This window comes from Miniopterus schreibersii (genome assembly GCF_964146895.1).
Source record: "Miniopterus schreibersii genome assembly, chromosome: 4".
NCBI lineage: Eukaryota > Metazoa > Chordata > Mammalia > Chiroptera > Miniopteridae > Miniopterus > Miniopterus schreibersii.
In genome coordinates this window covers 26,436,221-26,457,812 of record NC_138105.1, presented here as the reverse complement: position 1 = coordinate 26,457,812, position 21,592 = coordinate 26,436,221, and the positions used below count along the sequence as shown (strand labels likewise).

At 39.8% G+C, this 21,592-nt stretch overlaps 1 protein-coding gene and 2 pseudogenes across 3 annotated transcripts in view; 1 reads left to right on the top strand and 2 right to left on the bottom strand.

The window, feature by feature from the left end:
• Positions 1 to 21,592, top strand: part of CHSY3 (chondroitin sulfate synthase 3) — a 239,784-nt gene that overhangs the window by 119,480 nt on the left and 98,712 nt on the right. The window lies entirely within an intron of this gene.
• Positions 3,352 to 3,651, bottom strand: LOC308555582 (cytochrome c oxidase subunit 7B, mitochondrial pseudogene; annotated as a pseudogene). The gene has a single exon. The product of its transcript is annotated as a cytochrome c oxidase subunit 7B, mitochondrial pseudogene (transcript).
• On the bottom strand, positions 15,473 to 16,177 carry LOC308556513 (small nuclear ribonucleoprotein-associated protein B pseudogene; annotated as a pseudogene). The gene has a single exon. The product of its transcript is annotated as a small nuclear ribonucleoprotein-associated protein B pseudogene (transcript).

The following is a 21,592-nucleotide window of genomic DNA, read 5'->3' as shown; positions in this document are numbered from 1 at the left end:
TAGAAAACTACCATAAGATGCCATAAATAGCTGGGGGTGGGACAGGGATATTCTCTGTGAGGGGGGCAAGATTAACTACCTGGAGTGATAAGGCAGAATCAGGCATCTGAAGAAAGGGGCAAACATCTGGGCAAAGATGGAAGTAATATTTAAGGCATGTTCAGGAGACAGAGATCAAAATGAAATGCAAAATTGATGAAGTATTTTGGAGAAGCTAAGGAGAGAAGAGCAAGCTGTGGTAAATTGTGAATGGGCTTGTAAACCAGATGCAGGATTAGAGTTGCCAGAGGAGGCAACCTAAAAGTAGATGCAATACACTGAAGTGACAGAAATTTGGGAGAATTGAGAATGACAACGGTGTCCATTAAGATTTGAAAGCAAAAGTGGAATGTACTGAAAGGATTAGGGTGGAGCAAACCAAGGGCAATACTTTACCCCCCCTGCTTTTCTAGGTGTATCTGTGTCATTCTTTCCTTCCTCTGCAGATGAATTTTCATGGGCTCTCAGTCCTCCCTGCTATCATCGGTCATCCCCACACCTCCATCCAGCATGGTGCAGCGAGTAGACAGAGGTAGTGAACTTCCTCTCACCCAAATCTATGGCAGGGAGAGATAAATCTGATTAGCTAAGCTTGACTCTAGAACCCATGCAATAATCCCCAGTGAGAGGTAGTGATCTGCTATAAAGTTCAGTCACGACTCCTGTGAGCTCACCCCAATGTGGGAATGCAGTTCCCACAGAAAGTAGGGGGTTAAATAGTGAGCCAGATACCTTCTCCATCCACTAATTCTATAAATTCTTAACTGTATAATAGCCATTGTGGAGATTTCCCTTTTGGAACTATTATCAAGAAAAATATTCCTGCCCGGCCGGGCGTGGCTCAGCAGTTGAGTGTCGACCTGGGATCCAGGCGATCAGGGTTTGATTCCTGGTCGGGGCACATGCCCGGGTTGCAGGCTCGATCAATGACTCTCTCATCATTGATGTTTCTATCTCTCTCTCTCCCTCTCCTTTCCTCTCTCAGATCAATAAAGATATATTTAAAAAAGAAAAAAAAAGAAAAAGAAAAATATTCCTAAGAAATGTTTTGCGACAAAGCATTGGTCCCATGGTACTGGTCACACCAGTCCACCGCCAATAGTAATTTTTATTGTTTGGCCTCCTCTGCTCTAAGAATAGAAGCAGGAATTTTAGTCAAAAGAAAAACAGAGAGATTTCTGTCTAATCAAGAAGTGCTGAACCCAATCTTTGGAATAGTTTTTCTGACTTCTAATAGAGCTAATGTCTTTAGCCATGGCTTCCTGTACTTTAATATACTCAAATAGTGTAATCAGCTAATATGTACAGGCTTTGATTGCTCCTTTCTACCCTTATTTTGAAAATGGAAAAGCTGAAGAACTTAAATTTTCTCAAAGCTACCGAAGGCTGAGTAAAATGGACTCGAATCAATAAGCATGTAACATTAAGTAGTAGAAAAGTCTCCAATTCTAGAAGAAAAAAAAAGCCTAGAAGAGACAAGCTATAAACGATGATAAGTAAACAAATATAAAAATTTAATAGCTATGAAAGACAGTGAACAAGGGGTGAATTGGACAGCAAACCCATGATTAACTGCTGGGTCAGTTGTATAATGATAAATATTACAAGTTCAGAGGAAGGCGATAACCTAAAGATTGGACACGCTCAACAATTTATGTATTCCTACATAGAGACATTCTCACTAAATTGACCAATTAAGGCGATTTGTTATAAATAGACAAATAGCTACTTTTTATAGACTCGGTCTCATAAAGGAGAATAGAAGTAAATAAAACCAAACTAGGATGTAATCAATTATAAATAACAAGTGGATGGTATAGACGTCAAGGGCAGCAGCAAAGGCAGGACCAAAATGGGTCACAGCAACTCAGAGTTGTAAGGAAGCAAGAACTATAATTAAGGAGAAGCTGTAGAGAATGGAAGGTAAGAATTAGGGAATTGGAGATAGGAACACTAAGTAGGCAGATCTATAGAAGGAATCCATAGAGTACAATTGAATCTGTTTAATGATGATGATCATTTCTTATGTTTCTGAGTCTCAGATCCATAGATCCTGCCTTGGTTACAGAACTATCTCCCAGTTCCTAATTGCGAGACCAGGATTATGACGTCTTTTGATTGTGAACTTCCATATGATTCCATCACCTTTTTTTACACCATATGTGTCTTTACCATGGCCCCTCAGTGGGGCCCTAGTGAGTCTGTTCTTTATAACTGGAAGAGCTGTGGAATAATGAATAAATATGGTAAATGTCTTAGTCAGCTTGGCCCACCATAACAAAATACCAGACTGGTTTGCTTAAACAACAGAAATTTGTTTTCTCACAGCTTTGGAGGCTCGAAGCCTGAGATCAGGGAGCCCTCATGGTCAAGTTCTGGCGAGAGCTCTCTCCCTGGGTTGTAGACAACAGCCTTCTCACCGAGTCCTCACATGGTGGAGAGAGAGCAAGCCCTGTGCTATCTCTGCTTATAAGGGCACTAATCCTATCACGAGAGCCCCACCCTCATGACCTCATCTAACTCTAATTACCATCACGTTGTGGTTTAGTTCTTCAACATATAAATTTGAAGGGGACATAATTCAGTCTATTATGGCCAGAAAAGAGAAAACTTAAAGAGGTCAGTGCATTTGGAGCCTGAGGGACTGGGAGAATATTAATATTAATGATAGAAATAAGGAGATTTATATGAGTCTTTTTAGATTAGGTGAGTTCAATCTTAGATATGTTCTCATTATGTTAACTTTGAGGTGACCAAAAGCTGCGAAATAGACATGTTTAGTAACTCTGGAAAGTTAATCATGATTTATCTGTTTTACTCATTTTACCCAGCATTCACTGGGAATTCTAAATCTGGGAAGCTAAAACTTTCCTCAGTTTTGGGACATTTTGTTCTATTTACACGTTCTCTTGCTTTGTTCTTTTATTCTCTTTTTCTGAAAAGCCTAATGTCAAATGTTGGAATCAGTCCTCCACATCCTTTGACTCTTCTTTCACTCTGTATTTCATTCCTTGTCTCTTCCAATGTGTTCTTCAGCTGTGCCCATTCTCTTACTCAGCATGTCTTTTGAGATTTAAATGTCAATGATCATTTTGTCATTTTTCTGGAAGCTAATTGATTCTTTCCTGTGGATGTTATAGCCTCTTATTTCCCTGATGATATTAAGTATACTTAATCTAAATTATTTTTGAAGGTTTCCAATGTACTTTATTTCTCCAATCATACTGTATTTTAATGAGTACACAGTGCTTTCACTTGGCATCAGTTATGAGCTGGTTTTGAAACAATTTATTATTATACCAGTTGGGATGATTACTGATCGTTCCATTCCTTTGGGGTGACCCTGCCAACAGGGGACAGGTTCCACTCTGTTCCAATTTGTGTTGCTGTGTATGTCCATGTAGCAACAAAGAAAGTGGCTCCACTAGCTGATTCAGCATTACCTTATTTGTCGTGGAAATCAAGTGTCCATTTCTGGTGGATCTGCCTTGCCATTACTTTTTGAATACTTTGACCTGAGAGACAACTTAGCGTGTTTTTGGCCAATGGAAACACCGTGAAGCTGAAAGACGGAACTGCAGCAATGGCAGCTATTGGTTGTTGGAACTTCATATCAAGCACCCTTGCAAAGAACCCTAATCTAAATTCTTGAGCAGTTTAGTCTGTTAACTTTGTTTCCATATATATTAATATTTATTACCCGTTTCTCATGACATTGGTTTTCCTCAAATGTCTGTGTGCTCACCCTTGTAATTGAGATTCCAAGTTAGCGCAAGAAAAAGTTTAGGAAAGTAATCAAGAGTAAGCGAAGTAGTCAAGAGTATGAGGTCCAGAGAGCCCCACTGCCTGAGATGTGATTAAAGACTTCATATTTCTATGTGTCAGTTTTTCACCAATAAATTAAAGGCAATTAGAGCTCCTATCCCACATGGTTTTTGTGAGATTTAAATGATTAAGATATGCAAAGCTAGCACACACCCCATCCCTATCACTCAATAAGCATTAAGTTTTAATGTTATGAGAACAATGAAGTGTTTAGTATTAATAAATATAGCTGTTAATATTATGTGACTAAAGTGTTTTTTTGTAGTCAGACTCATGACTGTGTGAGCAGTTAGGCTGTGTTATGGGGGGAGTATATTAGTAGTCTGTTTTCTAGATGTAGGGGCTTTCTGATCCCACGGAATGTAGTCAACCACCGGGGGCATTAACTGTTTCAAGGGGCCGGGTAGGGTCTGGAGATGTGGTTGGGAGAGCATGGTAGCTCTTTCTCACTCCAAGTGTGTGTATGGAGGTAGAGGACTACCCAGCCACTCCAATCTCATGTCACTGCTTTTCACCCTGTGGGGCATGTGTCTCCTTGTGGGTCTGTATCTTCTGTCATTTGTAGAGATTTGTGACAAGAAGTGAAGTGCAGCCTGTGCTCTGACCCTCGTCTTGAGCAGATCCTCCATGATTGTTTCTAATGTAAGTTGGATAATACTGTTTGAAAAACTCTTGTGTTTTTGACATGCCCTCTTCTCTTCTCTCCCAGTAGGTCTTGGTATTTGCCCCTTGTCAAACTGGTCATTTTTAACTATGGATATGGTAATCTACAAAAGTATTATAAAGATAAGACCTTGGTTTCCATTCTGTAGTTTATAATATGTGGCTATAGTGTCTAAATATATCTGTTGTTATCACTGAGTATAGATTTTTCCTTGTACGCTGTGATTTTCGCTAATAGATGTACAAAGAAGAGTTGGGAACAACTGGGAAACATCTTAAGTCCTTGGCTTTTTTTGTGCTGATGAAATATTAGAAGAGACATAGGAGTTTCTTCAGCTATTACTTAGAAGAGCTGTCTTACCTGTTTTCATGGAATCAAATAATTTCTTTAGGGCACAAAATGAGAAGACGCAGCTATCCTAGCAGTAGCCCTTTGTTCCCTTCACATCCCAAAGGATAGTTTGAATAGGACATTGGGAGCACAGCAGCACAGCAGCACACAGCCAGCACTGTGGTGAGAGTGGATTCAATTTTCCAAGCTGGGTGCCAGTGAGGCCCCGGGCGTTTTAAAGAGATGATGTATGCGGTGCCTGAGCTCATTCAGGGTGATGGCAGCAGCAGCACTTTCATTCCTTTCCTGCAGAGCTGTCATTGTGGCAACTGGTCACCTACACCAAGAAAGGACATATGAGAAAAAGGATGCCAGTAGAAAGATTTGGAAGGGTGATGAGATTTGATGTTGATTTTCTTTCTTTGAGCTCAAGAGTTAATGTTGCCTAGACTTTGGTGCTTATTAAGACTCTCCTTGGTAGGAGAGGGGAAAGTCTGCAATGCCCCATCTAAGGATTGAGGTTTGTGTGACATGCCTTGAAAACCTCATAGTGTAATTTCTTTCCTCTGTACAACCTAACTTCTCTGTGTTGGATTCGAGTCATTGACCCAGAAAGTATCTGATGGCATTGATTTGGCACTCAAACAAACTCTCTGACTCAGCTGGTTAAAGAAAGTTCTGGATCATCAGAAATGAAACTTAGAAAAAAACAACTAAAAAACTTGAGCAATTCATTTGACAGCTTAGTGTTCAGTTTGATTTAACAAGTGCTGCCTTTTGATTAACATTCTGTTTGTTGTGGTTCCCGTCTTTGGGCTTTTCCCCCCCTTTCTTTTGCTTGAAGAGCTTTGACAGAGTTGGGTTGTAGCACTGTTCAAGAAAAAAAGGAAATTTCAGAATTTTCTTTGGAAGAAATAAAAGCAACTTCAAAAGGAGCTAGTGATGAATCTTCACTGATCTCAGTATAAAAGCAAACGATAAATGGAAGGTTGACTCTCATAATTGGTCTTTTTGTTTTACAGCTAGTTTCTACTTCAATAAAAAAAAAAGAAAGAAACTAGCTCTGCACACCTATCGCATTTTCCTGAAGTGCATATCAGCCTTTATTTATAGCAGCATTATCACATAGAGCTGTACAGCTTAGTGATTTGGATTATGGGCCAAATCCTGGTCTAACTCCTATTGGTGTGTGGTCTAGGGCAAGATTCTTAACTACACTGTGACTCAATATCTTCATATATAAACTAGGAATAATAATTATATCTGCCTGATAGGATTCTTCAGAGGACCATATGAGTCAATACACAAAAAGCACATGGAACAATGCCTGCTGCCTACAAACACTATATATGTGTTTGCTATTAGTAATTCCTTCAAAGGAAACCACCTGAAATTATGGGGAGGCTTAAGTTCTTTGACTATGTAAAATGACATAATTTCTGAAGCTGTTTGTAAAAAATATTGTGTGCATATGACATTATGTGTCATAAATTACTATTAAATAACTTCCCCAATCACTATTAGGTAATTAAACAATAATCGCTGTTACTGGTGTCATTGTTTTCTGAAATTAAAATATTTCTCTTTGCTTTGGATGGCTCCTTATAAAGAGTACAGAAAACAGAATGTGCTGCTTTTGGCAGAAAAATGTTATCAATAATCACATAATACTAATATTTGTCATTGATAGCGTAGCTCATTAATATCATTACAGTTTATAGCTTTTTTTATTCACTTTTAGAGCTGATGGCAAAAAAATCACATTAAACTTTTGCATTTGTTGATTGACAATGCCTTTTAATGTAAGTAAAAAAAGACTAACGGAATCGTCTATAATTCTTGGCTTGTTTTCTCTCTGTATCTTCTTCAGTGTTAACTCACTGTTGATGAAAATATTCATACCAAGATGTTTACTCAACCCCTCGAACTGAACATACTTCAAACTTAAGTCTTTATCATGTATGCTTGCTGCCCTCTTCTCTTACCCTCTCCCGAAACCTTCCCTTATTCCGCCTACGTTAGCATGTCACACACAGCACCTCCGCTCAACTTCTTGTCAGATGTACCCCTGTTTTTCTAATCACCCAATCCCAAAGACTTGGTCAGGTTTGATGCATAATTTCTCTTCATTTCATTCATTTTGGAGGCAACTAAATCATAGTGGATCTTCCTTTAAAATAGATCTCCTTTACATTCCTTCTTTCCACTACCTGTCATGACTCAAGATAAACTCCTCAATTTCTGATTTTATTCTTTCCACCCTACACTATATTTAATAACCTGTATTTGTTGATCAAGTTAGTTTTATCAAATCTAGAAGCAAGATGGTCATTGCTTTAAAAATGTGCATTGGTGTATTATCCTTTAGGTATGGGTAGGTGAAAATATACCTGTAATGATAAAGTCATATTATATCATAAAGTAATATTAGAAGAGGTTTAGATTAATTGGCTAAAAGTAATTGTCTGAGATGAGGTAGGTATTAATTTTCTCTTTATAGCTACTCTATTAGTTTCCTATGCAGTCATAAAATAGTCCACAAACTGGGCTTTAAAACAACTGAGACTTGCCCAGTCACGCGTGGTTTAGCGGTTGAGCATTTACCTAGGATCCAGGAGATGGCGGTTCGATTCCCAGTCAGGGCACATGCCCCGGTTTCAGGCTCGCTCTCCACCAGGGGGCGTGCAGGAGGCAGCCGATCAATGACAACTCTCATCACTGATGTTTCTATCTCTCTCTCCCTCTCCCTTCCTCTCTCTGAAATTAATAAAGATATATTTTAAAAAACAACAACAAAACAAAAAACAACAAAAAACCCCCACAGAGACTTGTTCTCTCAAAGTTCTGGAGGCCAGATTTCCAAAATCAAGGCATGGGTAGGGCTGTGCTCCCTCTGGGGCTCTAGGAGAGAAGTGGCTCTTTGCCTCTTCTAGCTTTGGTTGTTGCCAGCTTCCTTGGCTTGTGGCCACATCTCTCTGCTTCATCTTCACGTGCTTTTCTTCTCTGTATGTTTTTTTCTGTGTGTATATTTTAAGGACACGGGTTAATTTTATGTGTCAACCTGACTAGGCTATGATGCTCAGCTGTTCACTCAGATGCTAGTCTAGATGTTTCTATGCAGGTATTTTGTAGATGTGATTAACATTTACAATCAGTAGACTTTAAGAAGATTATCATCAATAATGTAAATGGGCCTCTTGCAATTAGTTGGAGGCCTCAAAAGCAAAAGCTGAGGTTTCCTGAAGAAGGAATTCTGCCTCAGAAAGTCACATAAAAAAACCTACTTGAATTTCCAGCCTGCTGACTTGACCTACAAATTTGAGACTTAAGAATGTATTAACTGTTACCTCTACCCTGCTGTATGGATTTTGGATATGCTGGTCCCCACAATTGCATGAGCCAATTCCTTAAAATCTTTCAATAGATAGATAGATATAGATTTTACACAGGCATATAGATACTGTATCTTCAGCTGATTCTGTTTCACTGGAGAACTCTGACTAATGACTAGTACAGAACCCAACCAGATAATCAAGGGTGATCTCATCTCCAAATGCTTAACTTAGTTAATCTGCAAAGACCCTTTATCCAAGTAAGGTAACATTTATAAATTTCAGGAATTTGATGTGAATATCTTTTGGGGGCCATTTTTTGCCTACTTCAACTGCTCTGTAAATTAGGAAATCCTGGTTCTGATTTTAAGGGTACCACAGAATATGTACCAAGGTTTCCAAGAAATGAAAGAATTCTCAAAACCATTATGAACACAAAATTAATTTTATTCACATCAGAGAGTGAATGTGCAAACCAATGGAACTCATAAGAGAGAAGAATATTGTGAGATGAAAAAAAGCCTAGTGAATTGTAACTTTAAAACCCATGCATATAGTTCAATTTCTTAATTAGATTTAAAACCCAAGTCTCATTTAAAAGAAAGAAATGAAAGTAACTTATAAGGAAATTCATCTTTCTACCAACCGGAAACCTAATTTCTAAATATTAGGCCTAGAGGTTAGAACATACTATATTTTATTAATTTGCATTTTTGCCAGTTTATAATTTTTCCAATGAATAAATTGGTCAGACTCTTTTACATATCAAACTGAAATAAATGATGACCATATTTTCAAGGTATGTGTTAACTTTCCTTTGCCTATCTAATTTTTTAAGCATGTTGAGAAAATATGTTGGTTTTTTTTCAGATAGGAATCAGTGCCCAAACAAAAAAGCAGATTTCATTTGAAGATAATTTTGCATTCAGTGGATAATAAATAGCTCCTGGATTTTGTTGAATGTGGCTTCTTTTAGCATTATTTTCTTTCTTGCATTTTAAAATCTCTTAAGATTCAACAGTTGAACTTGGTCTTCCATATTAAATGTTTGCATCTGTTTTCTTTTTCTTTGTGTATATGTAATGAGGACTTTTAAGGTCTCTCTTAGCAATTTTCAAATATGCAATACAGTATTATTAACTGCAGTCACCATGCTGTCCATTACATCCCCAATGACAATTATTTTATAACTAGAAGTTTGGATGTTTTTGATTTTTATTTTCTCACCTCTATGAAACAGTATAAATTTTAAAGATTTTCTATAAAATTTCTAGAGTTAAAAAAAAAGAGGAATTGTAGGAGACTTGGCAAATGAACACAGAGATGTGCTAACAAAGACAGAAAAACTACTGTCTTGGCATTTGAGCTGGAGACAATTTCACATTTAAAAATATTTTCATTAGCAGCATATAAGCCGATAGATATTCCTAATAGTACTGTGTTAGCAATCATTTTTAGGCACACATACACGATCAAAAATGTGCCAGGTGTTTTATACATATTATTTCCTGTCCCCATGCAGGCGTGTCTCGTAGGTATAAGGTCCGTTTTACATGGAGAATTGGGGCTGACAGAGAGGGGCTAAGGAATTTGTACGCAATTATCCAGTGGCTGAGCCGGGACTGGAGGTGAGGTCTATTTACTGCTCCGGTTCTTCCCCTGCCATCCGTTTTGTGTGTGGAATAAAGTGGGTGGTTTTGAAATGGCCTTTACTTGCTCTAGGCATGTTTCAGGAGCAAACCTACTTCTATGACACATGTTAAGAATATATAAAATAGTTCAAATAATTTTACTTTATTTGGGGAACAGATGAAAGTCTTGTCCGCTACTCACTGACTTCACATTTCACATGTTGATATCGGCGAATGCCTGAGTCTTCCTCTAGAATCAGATCTGAGAGAGCTCCCAAGGGCAAGGGCTGCTCCCAGGATTCTTCCAAATTTTCAGGGTCTAGAAAGTTAAGTCCAAACAAAGTCATTTACCACGAGAAAAGATAAAAAGCTGGAAAGTTTACCGAACAATCATGCAGCATATGAAACACCGTTTTCTTTCCCTTCTTCTGGTGCTGCCTTTGTGTTAAGTTTAAGGATGTGCCTCTCTGAGTAGCTGCCTGGAGGAATATTTATATTTTGAACAGTCAGGGATCCGTATATTCTACTTTGCATACATCGTTTTGCTTCTTCTTTTTACTTTGTGCGCAGTGATCTGCATGTGCTGTGAATAGAACTTGCTTTCTGGAACTCACTTACCTGAACGATGTCCATTGTTTTGCTACTACTGGTCAACAGATGAAAATGCCTGAGAACAACTAATTTGTTTAAAAATCTGTTGTTTTTTGTGATGCCTGTGTGGGTTTGCCTCTAATATATAAACTTAGTGTTCATTACTTTGAAAGAATGAATTCACTTTGAAGGAAGATGGGCACTGTTGTTGGCCAACAACTTTGACGTTTAGAACTAACTGGCTTGTGTAAAAAGTCCCCACTTGCCAATGTTTGAAAATTCATTGAAGAATTAGTAGTAGCTCTCAGCTCTCTGTCTCATGCTTATAAAAACAAACAAACAAAAAACAAGCCATGGAGGACAGTGGCCCTTCCTCAGTTCCTTTCTGCAGACAATTCTGATTACAAGGATCTTAAAGCTCTTTATGTAAAATGAAGTAGCTTATTGTGTGGAGCTCACTAAGGTCCATCCTGTATGTGCCTCTTCCCTGGGGCAGCTTTTTGTTCTTGGATGCATCTGAGAAATGGGTGGAGATCACAGAGGACCGAAGACTGTCCCTCACACCCTTACTGATTAGCTTCATAAGTCAAGAAAGGCTGATTAAGTGTAAGCTATCTCAGCTATCACTACTCTTTCACCACAGCATGAAAAGATCAGAGAAAGATGAACTTCTAGTCTGACATTTAATCCAATTTGTTAACATGTTCCGAAATTTATGGTCTCACATCATTATTTAATCACAGCTATTCTTCTGTGTTTCCAGTTTGGTGAGATTCCAGCTCACTAAACTGAAATGCCTGGTTCACATGGGGTACCCTCCCTTGTCACGTTGGTTCAGGGCCCTTTATTTTCCTAATTCTAAACAATTTCCTTGTTCATTATGCTTTATATTATTCTAAGATCTCCCCAATGTGCTTTCAGTTGTGTTGCATTAATTCTCATTGTTCCCAAGCACATACTGGCTTCTACCATGGAAAATAAACCAAAAATTGGACACACCATGCCCTGAGACTAACAACACCAAATGTCAGGAATCTTTTCCCTCATTTCCCCATAATTCCTCAAACCAGCCTTTTCTACTGCTTCTGTCAGAGGTTCTGTTAATCATCACTTCCTTTTTAATACCCCTATTCATGTTTTTCTTTCTTTTATCATATTCTAAAGGATACATAGGTGATTATTGAGTTCTGTTCCTTTTGATTTCACACACAGCTCTGCTAGGTGTTATTCCAGAACACTCTAGGTATAATCTTTTGTTACCCCAAAATGATATAGCACATTATGGGGCCACAGAAACTGCTTGGTGAACCTTCCTCCTTTTGAATAATAAGAGAGCTAAGTAAGGAGCATGAGAGCTAGCTAAATCAACCATCCGCATGTCCTTGCTGTTTTCTCTGAACTGTTTATTGGTTCCCGTTTTCTTAATTTTGATACTATAAATGCCGTCCAACCTCAGGGTGTGAGCCATGTGGCTCTCTAGGGGAAGCGCATTTCAGGCAGAGGGAAAAGTCAGGGCAAAGGTGCTGACTTGTGCCTGGATAACTCTAAGAGTAACAGAAAGTTTAGTACGGTTAGTAGTAGGCAGGGGGCAAGGAGAGCGTTAGAGGACGGCGTGCTGACAATACCGTGGTGGAGCAATGCAGGAAGCAGGCATCCTTCCCCCGTGGAGGACACGCGGTGGTTTGGATTAGGATGGCGGCAGCACACGTGGGGAGAAGTGGCTGGATGCTGGGTATGTCTTAGCATCAGCGGGATTTGCTGATGAAGTGGACGTGGGGATGTGAGAGCACGATAGGCGTCAGAGATGACTCCACGTATTTTGGCCTCACAACTTGAGACGAGAAGGTGGCGTGGAAGGCAGTTTTTTCTCTCCATTCAGCCGTGCCGGTAGAGAGTTGGGTGTATTTACAGATGTGTTTTCAAAAACTGAATGAGCCAGTCAGGTGAGTAGCAATAGATGTGGGTGCAGATTATTATGAAGATTATAATAAAAGACCATGGATTTTAAACTAAGTAAGGAGGGAAGTAAGGGCATAAGTAAAATAATGACCAGATCAATCAACTGTTGGCCCTCGAGGGGTTGAACAGCTGCTGTGGTACTGAAAGAGTTGGAATAATGATGATGGTGGTCACAGGATGGGTTAATGGAAATTGAGATTATGGGTTGCATTTATTGGAAGACAGAGAGTATGGCTTAAGAGAGAAGGGGTGAGGTAAAGTGGTGATGTTTTTATATTATTAGAAGTAAGAGGTTAAGGACTTGAGAAGCCAGAATATTGGGAGGTTGGGTTTTGTGGATGTTGATACTATAAAGAATTATGACGGAAGTGAAGACATTTACAGGAAACAGGGGTTAAATTTGTCAAGAACTGAGGGACAGTGGTCCAGGGTTGCCACAGTTGACTGTGACAAGGAGGGATCGTAGGTATAATTTGATGACAGGAAATTCAAAACTGGGTGTTTTTGCCCAGCCGGCATGGCTCAGCAGTTGAGCATCGACCTAGGATCCAGGAGATCTCATTTCGATTCCCGGTCAGGGCACATGCCGAGGTTTCAGGCTCCATCCCCAGCAGGGGCCATGCAGGAGGCAGCCGATCAATGACTCTCTCATCACTGATGTTTCTATCTTTCTCTTTCCTCTCCCTTCCTCTCTCTGAAATCAATAGACATATTTAAAAATATATATATATTTTTTAAAAGACAAAACTGGGTGTTTTGTGAAGGGGAGAAGGGGAATATGTGCAGTGGCAGTTAAGACACCTCCTGAACTTCTATACTTGATGGTACTGAGCTTTTAGGAGAGAAAATAGCCACTCGTCAAGAAGGCTCCAGCGAAAGTGGTGCCTTCCTGGCAGAGGGGTTAGAGCAAGGAGGTCAGAGCAGGAAGGCCAGAAGGATATGAATATGAATGATTATGGATGCTGCTGTATCTGCTTTTTTAACTCGATTTTGATATGAGTCATAGACTACATTTCATTCATCTTTGGATTCTAAGCATCTATTGTAATAAAGAATGGTTAAATGATTTAATGTTATATAGGTTCCCTAAAACATTTAGAACTTTTTAGAAAATATACTTGAGCCATAGTTTAGGTTTGTAAAAGTTTAACGCTTGTCAGTGTATAAATAACTGTCCCATTGAATAACAGTACTTGGCACATAAATGTCCAGGCAACTGTAAGCATTTATTGTGTGTAACTATTTAATACTTAACTTCCCAGCACCTCTTCTTACCCCTGCTTCAATGTGCCCTACTTTCATATTGAATTTAATTTCATTTGCAATTCTTTATTGGTTTTCCAGCCAACAACTGTCATTATCATACACAGAGAATCACCAGTTCTGTTAATTAGCCCTATAATTGCGAGTGAAAGAATTGAATACACTTGAGTTTCCCATGAAAATTTAAAAATAAGATGAACATCCACTAATTGCCTATTTCACTTTCAGAAGATTTCATAATTACTGAAGCATCTCTCTGCTGCTTTGAATTGATGCCTCTGACTGTAAATTATGGTCCAGGTGCTCACAGGATGGGCTGTCTTCAGTTGTGCCAATTTCCTACTTGTCATTAGGAAAAGTGTGAGAGAAATACTTTTCCTCTAAAGCATGAAAGACTTTGTAACAAAATTTCTATTCCCTTTTCTAATATAAAAATCTTTGGGGAATTCACTTAACATCCCCAGGTGGGTATTTGGGAGGGAAATAGCAGAGCAAAAGGGATGCCAAGCAGAAAAGTCTGGATAGATAATAGGAAGCAAGATCACACCATAATATGTTTCCCTGCGGAGAGCACAGTCGTGAATAGTATGATTCTATGGAAACATTTTCTAGATGCATTCATCAGGCATGGTAGTATGTGATGTTTGCAGTCAATTTGTCGTCTGCCACTATCGGTGTGTAGCTCAAAGAGCTGATCTTTCACTTCAGGTAAGCTGATATAATGTATTAAAAATAACTAACACTTATTGATCACTCTCTGTGCCAGGTGCTGTGCTAAGCACTTTCTATGTATTATTTAATTGAATCTTCATAACAACACTATGAGGTGAGAACTATTATTAAATTCATTTTTCAGATAAAGAAACCAGAATCCAGAATGAACTTTCCTAAGGTCAGCGAGCTAGTAGGTGTCAGGACTGGCAGAGCTGGTGGTCATGTTACTGGACGGGGACCGGGCCCAGAGCAGGTTTGCCTCGGGCCCACCTGTAGTGTGTGGGTTCTTGACTTGCTGCAGGAAAGATTTCACAGCAGGAGCTCAGGTGATTTTGAGAGTAGGTTTATTAAAGCTGGGGCAGTGAAATAAGGAAGGGTTTAGGAAAGAAAAAGGAATAGGAGAGAGCCTGCGTGGTGCTGCTTTGGCTCTCTAGAAATGTTAGAGGGACAGCTGTCAGCTCACTGGAGAGTCAGAGAAAAGGGGGCCTTGGGGATAGGTTCAGGGGCTTAACCTGGGATGAGCTGCCAGGTGCCTATTGCTCCATTGGTTGCAAGTCTTACGGGGTCCCTTAGAGTTTAGGAGATGCAGGCCTGTGGGGGAAGGAGAGGGGTAAAGGGAAATGCAGAGGCGTGATCCCAGGAGGAAGAGCAAGACCTGGGTCCTTCACCTTGAGGGTTTTTAAAGGCTGGGAGTTTAGGGGAGGATCTCAATAGAATATTCATCAGCTTTTCTAGGTGTGCCCTTTCAGGATTGTGGTCTCCACTGATTGGGCAGTGCCAGGGCAGGATGCCATTAGCTTTGCTGCTTTTTTGGGCCTGGAGCTGAAATGCAACTGAGGCCTAGATGTTATCTGTAGGGAGGAAAGGTCAGGAGTGTCTAAACTGCATGACCAGCAATATGTCAGGGGAGGAAAGCCACCCTGGGGTAAGGTCTGGTGCTAGTTTTGCCCGTTGCTAGGCACCTGGGACTTTCTTTTTTTCTTTTTTTTTTCTTTTTTTTGCAGTTTCATTGCTCTGTGCATTTATTAGCAAATATTAATACAGCAAAGGGGACAGAATCTCACAAACACTCTACATAGTTTTACAAGACACATTGTAGGAAAAGAGTGACTAAGGACAATATCCTAGGGTGTTGATGGACGAATTCCTGGGGTAGGTGGGCCTCTGATCCCGGGTGGAGGGGATCTCATTCCTGGAGGAGGCATGCCTATCCGTGTCTGTCGATCAGGGGGAAGCCCAATTGGTGGGCCCATGGGTGATCTCATACCAGGTGGAGGAACCATAATGCCTGGAGGGGGGGTTGCCCGGCCCACAGGTGTGGGGGGAGTCCCCCAACCTGGTGGGTACCAAGTTAGCACTCCAGCAATGCTGGCGAAGGCCGCGACAGTACCTCGTCCCTGTGGAGTCATTACCTGCCGGGAGGGTCCCCAAACCCTTCGTACAGGGCCTGCTAATCCCCCAGGAGCCTGTGGAATTGGAACACCAGCTGGTACTCCTCTGCCAGCGGCCCTGCCAACCCTAGGGCCTCTTGCAGCTCCCGCAAGTGGTACTCGAGCAATGCCAGTATCTTTGGGGGGAGGTCCCTCCACAGTCATGGAAACCAAGTTCTCTCCACGCAGCAAAACCAGACCCAAGACCCGATTCTCTTCACGCTCTGGCTGCTTCGCATTCTTTGGCTTAATCGTCCTGAACTCACAGTCACAGAGGATCAAGTTCATATGCCTGTCAAAAGCCTTAAAGGTGCCAGTGAAGATCCGGCCATCCTGCAGGAGGCACCGCATCCTGTAGTTGATGTGCTGCAGCATCTTGCTGCTCTTTCCCACAGTCATGATTGCCGTTCCACCAAGTCCAATGTGCACAGTAAAGTTTCGGGATCCTTAAGACCTAAGGGAGGGCTGCAGATAAAGGTATGACGCAGGTTCTGCTACGAACAGTGCAGGCTGGGGCAGAAGCTTCAAACAGTAGGTGGAGCCTGGGATGCTCCAAGACTGCCTTAACCACCTCTTGGTGTCTCAGCTAAGAAAGCCTGTCTCAGTCCCACTGGGAAGGCCACCACAGGCGCTTGCTGCTGTTGAGACCGACTCAGGTACAGCTGACACCCTGGGTTGCCCAGGGAGGCTGTCTGCCTCCGCTTGACCAGGACCCCCGCCTCTGGCCCGTGCTGCTCCGTGGTCCGTCTCAGGTGTAAGTGGTCCCTGGAAAACTAGCTGGGCTCTTCACAGACTAATAGCAGACGCTTCTCAAGTGCAGGCAGACATGTCCTCCAGCTTACTCTGCAGCAGTACTTTCTGGGAGGAGCTACAACTCCTCAGGACCCATCGTTTTCAAGCATATAAAAGCATGCATCTGCTTCCTTATTAATTCCCTGAGTCAGCTCAGGGAAAACTCGGTTCACCTGTGTAACGTCACGCTCCTTAAAGGACCACTTCAGATGCCCTCACAAAGCTCAACTGCTGTTTAGTTCCATTGACTTTGGGTCAGATCTCGTCTTGCATGAAGTAGGAAGAATCTTGGGCAGTTGGAATATTGTCACCATCTTTGTATCTATGCCACTCTCAGATCTTGTGAATGTCCCACCAGGCAAATCCTGGGGTGTCTCTGTTCTATCAGTTGCAAGCTGTTCTGAGGTGGGAACAGAAGCTGGTACATCTGTAGGGAATGCCCTTTAACTCCCTCCTACCTGGAAGGGTACCACACCTGCCAGGACAGATCTTCAACAGCTTAGACTTAGAACATAGCCACAAAGCACCTGGCTGTAAATTGCTTCGCCAGTTTGTTCAGCTACCTGTCTCAGTTTCCCTAATTCACTTGCGAAGGGATTTTCCTAGGGTCTTGCTATCCTGCCTCATTCTGACCTGAGAGCCCACCCTGAATTACCCCCCAAAGATGTAGTTCCTTATAAACAAGCTGTTTAAGAAGGAAGGCTTATGCCTAATTCAGTTTAATGATTTGCTAAAGCTTTTCCTAATAGTCATATATTTATTATTTCATTGATTTGTTTACTGATTTAAAATGTTTTATTGAGTGCTTATTATGTCAATACCAGAAATGACCTTGAGGATCAAGCAGCCAACCTCCCCTTACACCCTCTTGCCCTGCTGCACTTCTAATATGCACTCAGGGATGTTAAGTGAATTCTCCACAAAGTTTTATATGAGGAAAGTGGGTAGAAATCTTGTTATGTAGATTTATCATAGAAATGCACATTTCAATGTAATGGTGTCTCTTGTTTCCAGTAGGAATTCATTAAAAATACATGCTAAATAAATTAAATGGAGATATTTCAGGTTAATGAAAATGCTCAAATGCACAAAAGTAGTTACTAGCAAAACTGGAACTGAGACTAGTAGTGTGTAACTCCCAGACAAACCTCCAAGTAATTGTCAATACAAAAATGGAAAAATGAATGCTCTGGTTTGTAGTGTCCCCAACAAAAGTTAAAGAAGTGGATTCTTTTTTTAAAAAAAGATATTTTTATTTATTTTTAGAGAGAAAGGAAGGGAGAGGGAGGGAGAGAGAGAGAGAAACATTGATGTGAGAGCAACACATAGATTGGCCACCTCCTGCACATCCCCTACAGGGGATCGAGCCCGAAACCAGGGCATGTGGCATGTGCCCTAACCTGGAATTGAACCCGAAACCTTTTGGTGTATGGGACAATGTCTGACCAACTGAGCCACTCAGCCAGGGAAAGAAGTGAAATCTTGAATAGTGTCTGTACGTGATTAGGAATGGTGCCAATAAAAAAATACAACGATTCTTAAAGCATCAAATTTTAATAAACATTGAACAGAACAGCAGAGATATACTTATTTTGGAGCAGGCTTTTAAAAATTAAGATACAGTTTGATACATATCCAAACAATATTTAATTTTTTAATCTTGGGGACTTATCATGAATTGTACCTTGGACTTAAAATCCGTTTCTGTGATTTGTTCCAAATTTTCACCTTTTTTTTTTTTAATTTAATTTTTGTTTAAAATATTACAGATGTCCTTTTTTCTCCCCAATGACCCATTCCACCCCAGTCCCTCTCCCCACCATTGTCCGTGTCCTTGGGTTGTGCATATTTGCATATAAGTTCTTTGGTTACTCTCTCCCCCTCCACCCACCTGCCCTCCTCCATCCCTCTGACATTCATCAGTCTCATCTGTGTTTCCATGTCATTGAATCTATTCTGTTCATCAGTTTATTAAGTTCTTTGGATTCCACATATAAGCAAGATCATGTGATGTTTGTCTTTCTCTGTCTTTCTCTGCTTATTTCACTTAGCATAATATTCTCCGGGTCCATCCATACTGTCCCAAAGGGTACAAGATCCTTCTTTACAGCTGTGTAGTATTCCACGGTGTAAATGTCCCACAGCTTTTTTATCCACTCGTCTACTGATGGGCACTTGGCCTGTTTCTTATTTAGACCTGTATTTGTCTCCCCACACGTGGTCCCTACAGCATGACAAACTATCCAAGTCAGCCTTTCAGCAAACCTAATTCTGCTATATTTCCCCACAAATGGTGGTAATGAGAAGATGATATATTAGAGATTTTATAATGTAAACACCTGGAGCCTTTCCTTATTCACGAGGAGATATTTTTCCTCTTTCTCCCGAGTCACAGTGTTCCTTTTTTTCAGTTGGGTATACATTGATTTATGTACCATTTCTTTTTTCTCTGTTATAGTCTATTGCTACTAAAAAAAAAAAACACCCTCAAAATGTGGCTTAAATGATAATGATTCTTTTTAAATACTTAAATAGTATTTAAGTAAAATTTATCCAAGGATTTTGTATAGCAATGTTAGATTATTTTATGTCATAGATTAAACTTTTAAGTCTAAGATATTTATAAATGAAAACCTTTCACTAAAGTGAGTTTTTTAACCTTCCGTTTTAAATTAAGTAGACTGAGGATTGCTTTATTTTTATAACGTTAGAAAGACAAGTTGTACCTTGCTTCTTTTTTATAATAGTACTCTTAATCCTGTTTTCATATTTTCTGAGCAAGCCAGGCTCTTTAAAGGGGTAATTGTCATTTCATATTTGGTAATATCATCTGTAATGAACACCAGGCCAGAGACTGAGTGATTTTATTTTGTTCCTCCACTTCCCCTCACCTCATTACTTACATATTTTATCAATTAGCTGTCTTACAAGTGATATGAATTGACACAGCCCCTTTGGTTTTGAGGATTTATTGAGAAGAGACTGGGCGGTTTGCTTAGTTGAAGGAAGAGCTGAGCAACGTGGCTAAGCGTGGCAATAACGGAGGTCATTCTGGACGCCGGCGCAGCAGCAGTGGGGCCCTTTGCGATAGGTGACCGCCGGTGGCCTCCTGGACTGGCTCCTCCATGCAGCTGGGAGATTCCCGGGAGGGGTTTGAGTTCCAGCTCGACTCAGGCTCCTCACTGTCAGCTCTGGGCAGGAGCAGGGTTTGGGGCACACGTGCATCACTGGGCATCAAACACCACTTTTACACAAGGGAGAGGGGCTGCGAGTGGGCAGCCGTCTCCAGGAGTATCTGCAATAACTGTTCAGATCAGCTGCCCCAGAGAGGACGTGAGACATTCCACCCAGTTAAAGTGTTTACACGCACACACGCGCACACACGCACACGCGCACCAAGGAGAACATATGTTCATTCTGCTTCGGGTAACATAGTGTAAGCCTTTGTTAATACTTAGTAATATTTGCATACTGCAATGAACGGCTTTTACATTTTACTGATTTTGTTCATCTAGAGTTTGGAATTGTCACTTGCCAAAGAAACAAGACTTGTGAGGTGTTTTTTGATTATTTGAACAACTGGTTCCTGTTTATGTTTTATACTTTCTGAAAGAAAAATCACAGTTCAAGTAAAGAAAAAAGGTGAATTGTATGGGTAGTTCAGTAACCACCATAGTGCAAACTTGTTGAGGAAAAGTATTCAGTTTTATTCATTTTAGCATCCACAGAATCTAGTACCAGAGTCTATTACCAGTCTAGAACTCAAAACTTATTTTTTGAATGAATAAATAAATGGATGAAATATCCAAAAGAAGTACATATATTTTATTCTATTTGTAAGCATGTTGTCATAGAAAATTCATTTATTCCCTGTTAGGCTATCCAGGTTTCAATCACTTTTAAGTTAATTTAGCAGAGGTTGAAAAAATAAGTACTAATTAGCTCATTAGATAGACTGTGTTATTAAAGAGACAGAAATGTCCAAGTTCAGGTTTATCATCAGAGACAGTGTGCGTGAGCACATGTACACATGGGCACACAGCCTGTGTACCATCTTTCCAGATGTGGGAAATAAATGTATTTGAAGATGTAGGACTACATAGGAAGAAATTATTAATATTAATTTGCTACTAAAAGAGTGGTCAGGAACAAAATATATATTTCAATTTCATTAATTATATTAAACAAAAATATAAGAAGAGCTTACATGGAACAGTTTTCTCATAGAACTTGTTTTTCTTCTCTCTGGTGTGCCAAGACCTATTTGGCAAGTGTATAATATGTATCTTTGCTGACTTGGATATTTAACATTTGTGTAATTTTATGGCTGTATTTGCATAATGCATTATATACCATTTTACTACTTCTTTGTTTTATTATTTTTGGATTAAAGTTCCAGGATACCTAACATACTCTAAACTGTGCTCCAGATATAGCTAGTAGGTAGGAATCTCATAATTTTGAAAACAAAAATTACCTACTACTTACATTTGTGTTTCTCCTCACCAGTGTTTTCTAAAGTAAGATGTTGGTTGGCAATTCCTCTGTAACTAAAAAATAATGAATTACCTGTGATATTTTTGTTATTTCAATAAGAGGTCACATTATTACCATTACTACTATAGTATTTGAATTTGGCATTTACCACTTATTTTAAATTTTTGTAGAAGCATTAACATTTTTTAATGAAACTTATATGTGTATATATGCACATATATATTGGTGTGTATATTATCTATTTTACAGTTATAGAATCAGAAACACTGAGAAGATCACATGTCTAAGAAAAATGTACTACTAGTAGATATAATGAAAAATTGGATTTTGTAGTTTATGGGCTATCTTACAAGTACAGTACATTCTTCGGAACTTCAGAAACATCTTTCTATTCAATATTAACGTACGGTAGTATTATTTATGCAAATATTTCTCTTCATGAAAATCATCTATACATACATAATAAAGATAAGGTAGGTAAGATTTTCATGAAGAACATTTTTATTTCATTTGGATTATTGTTAT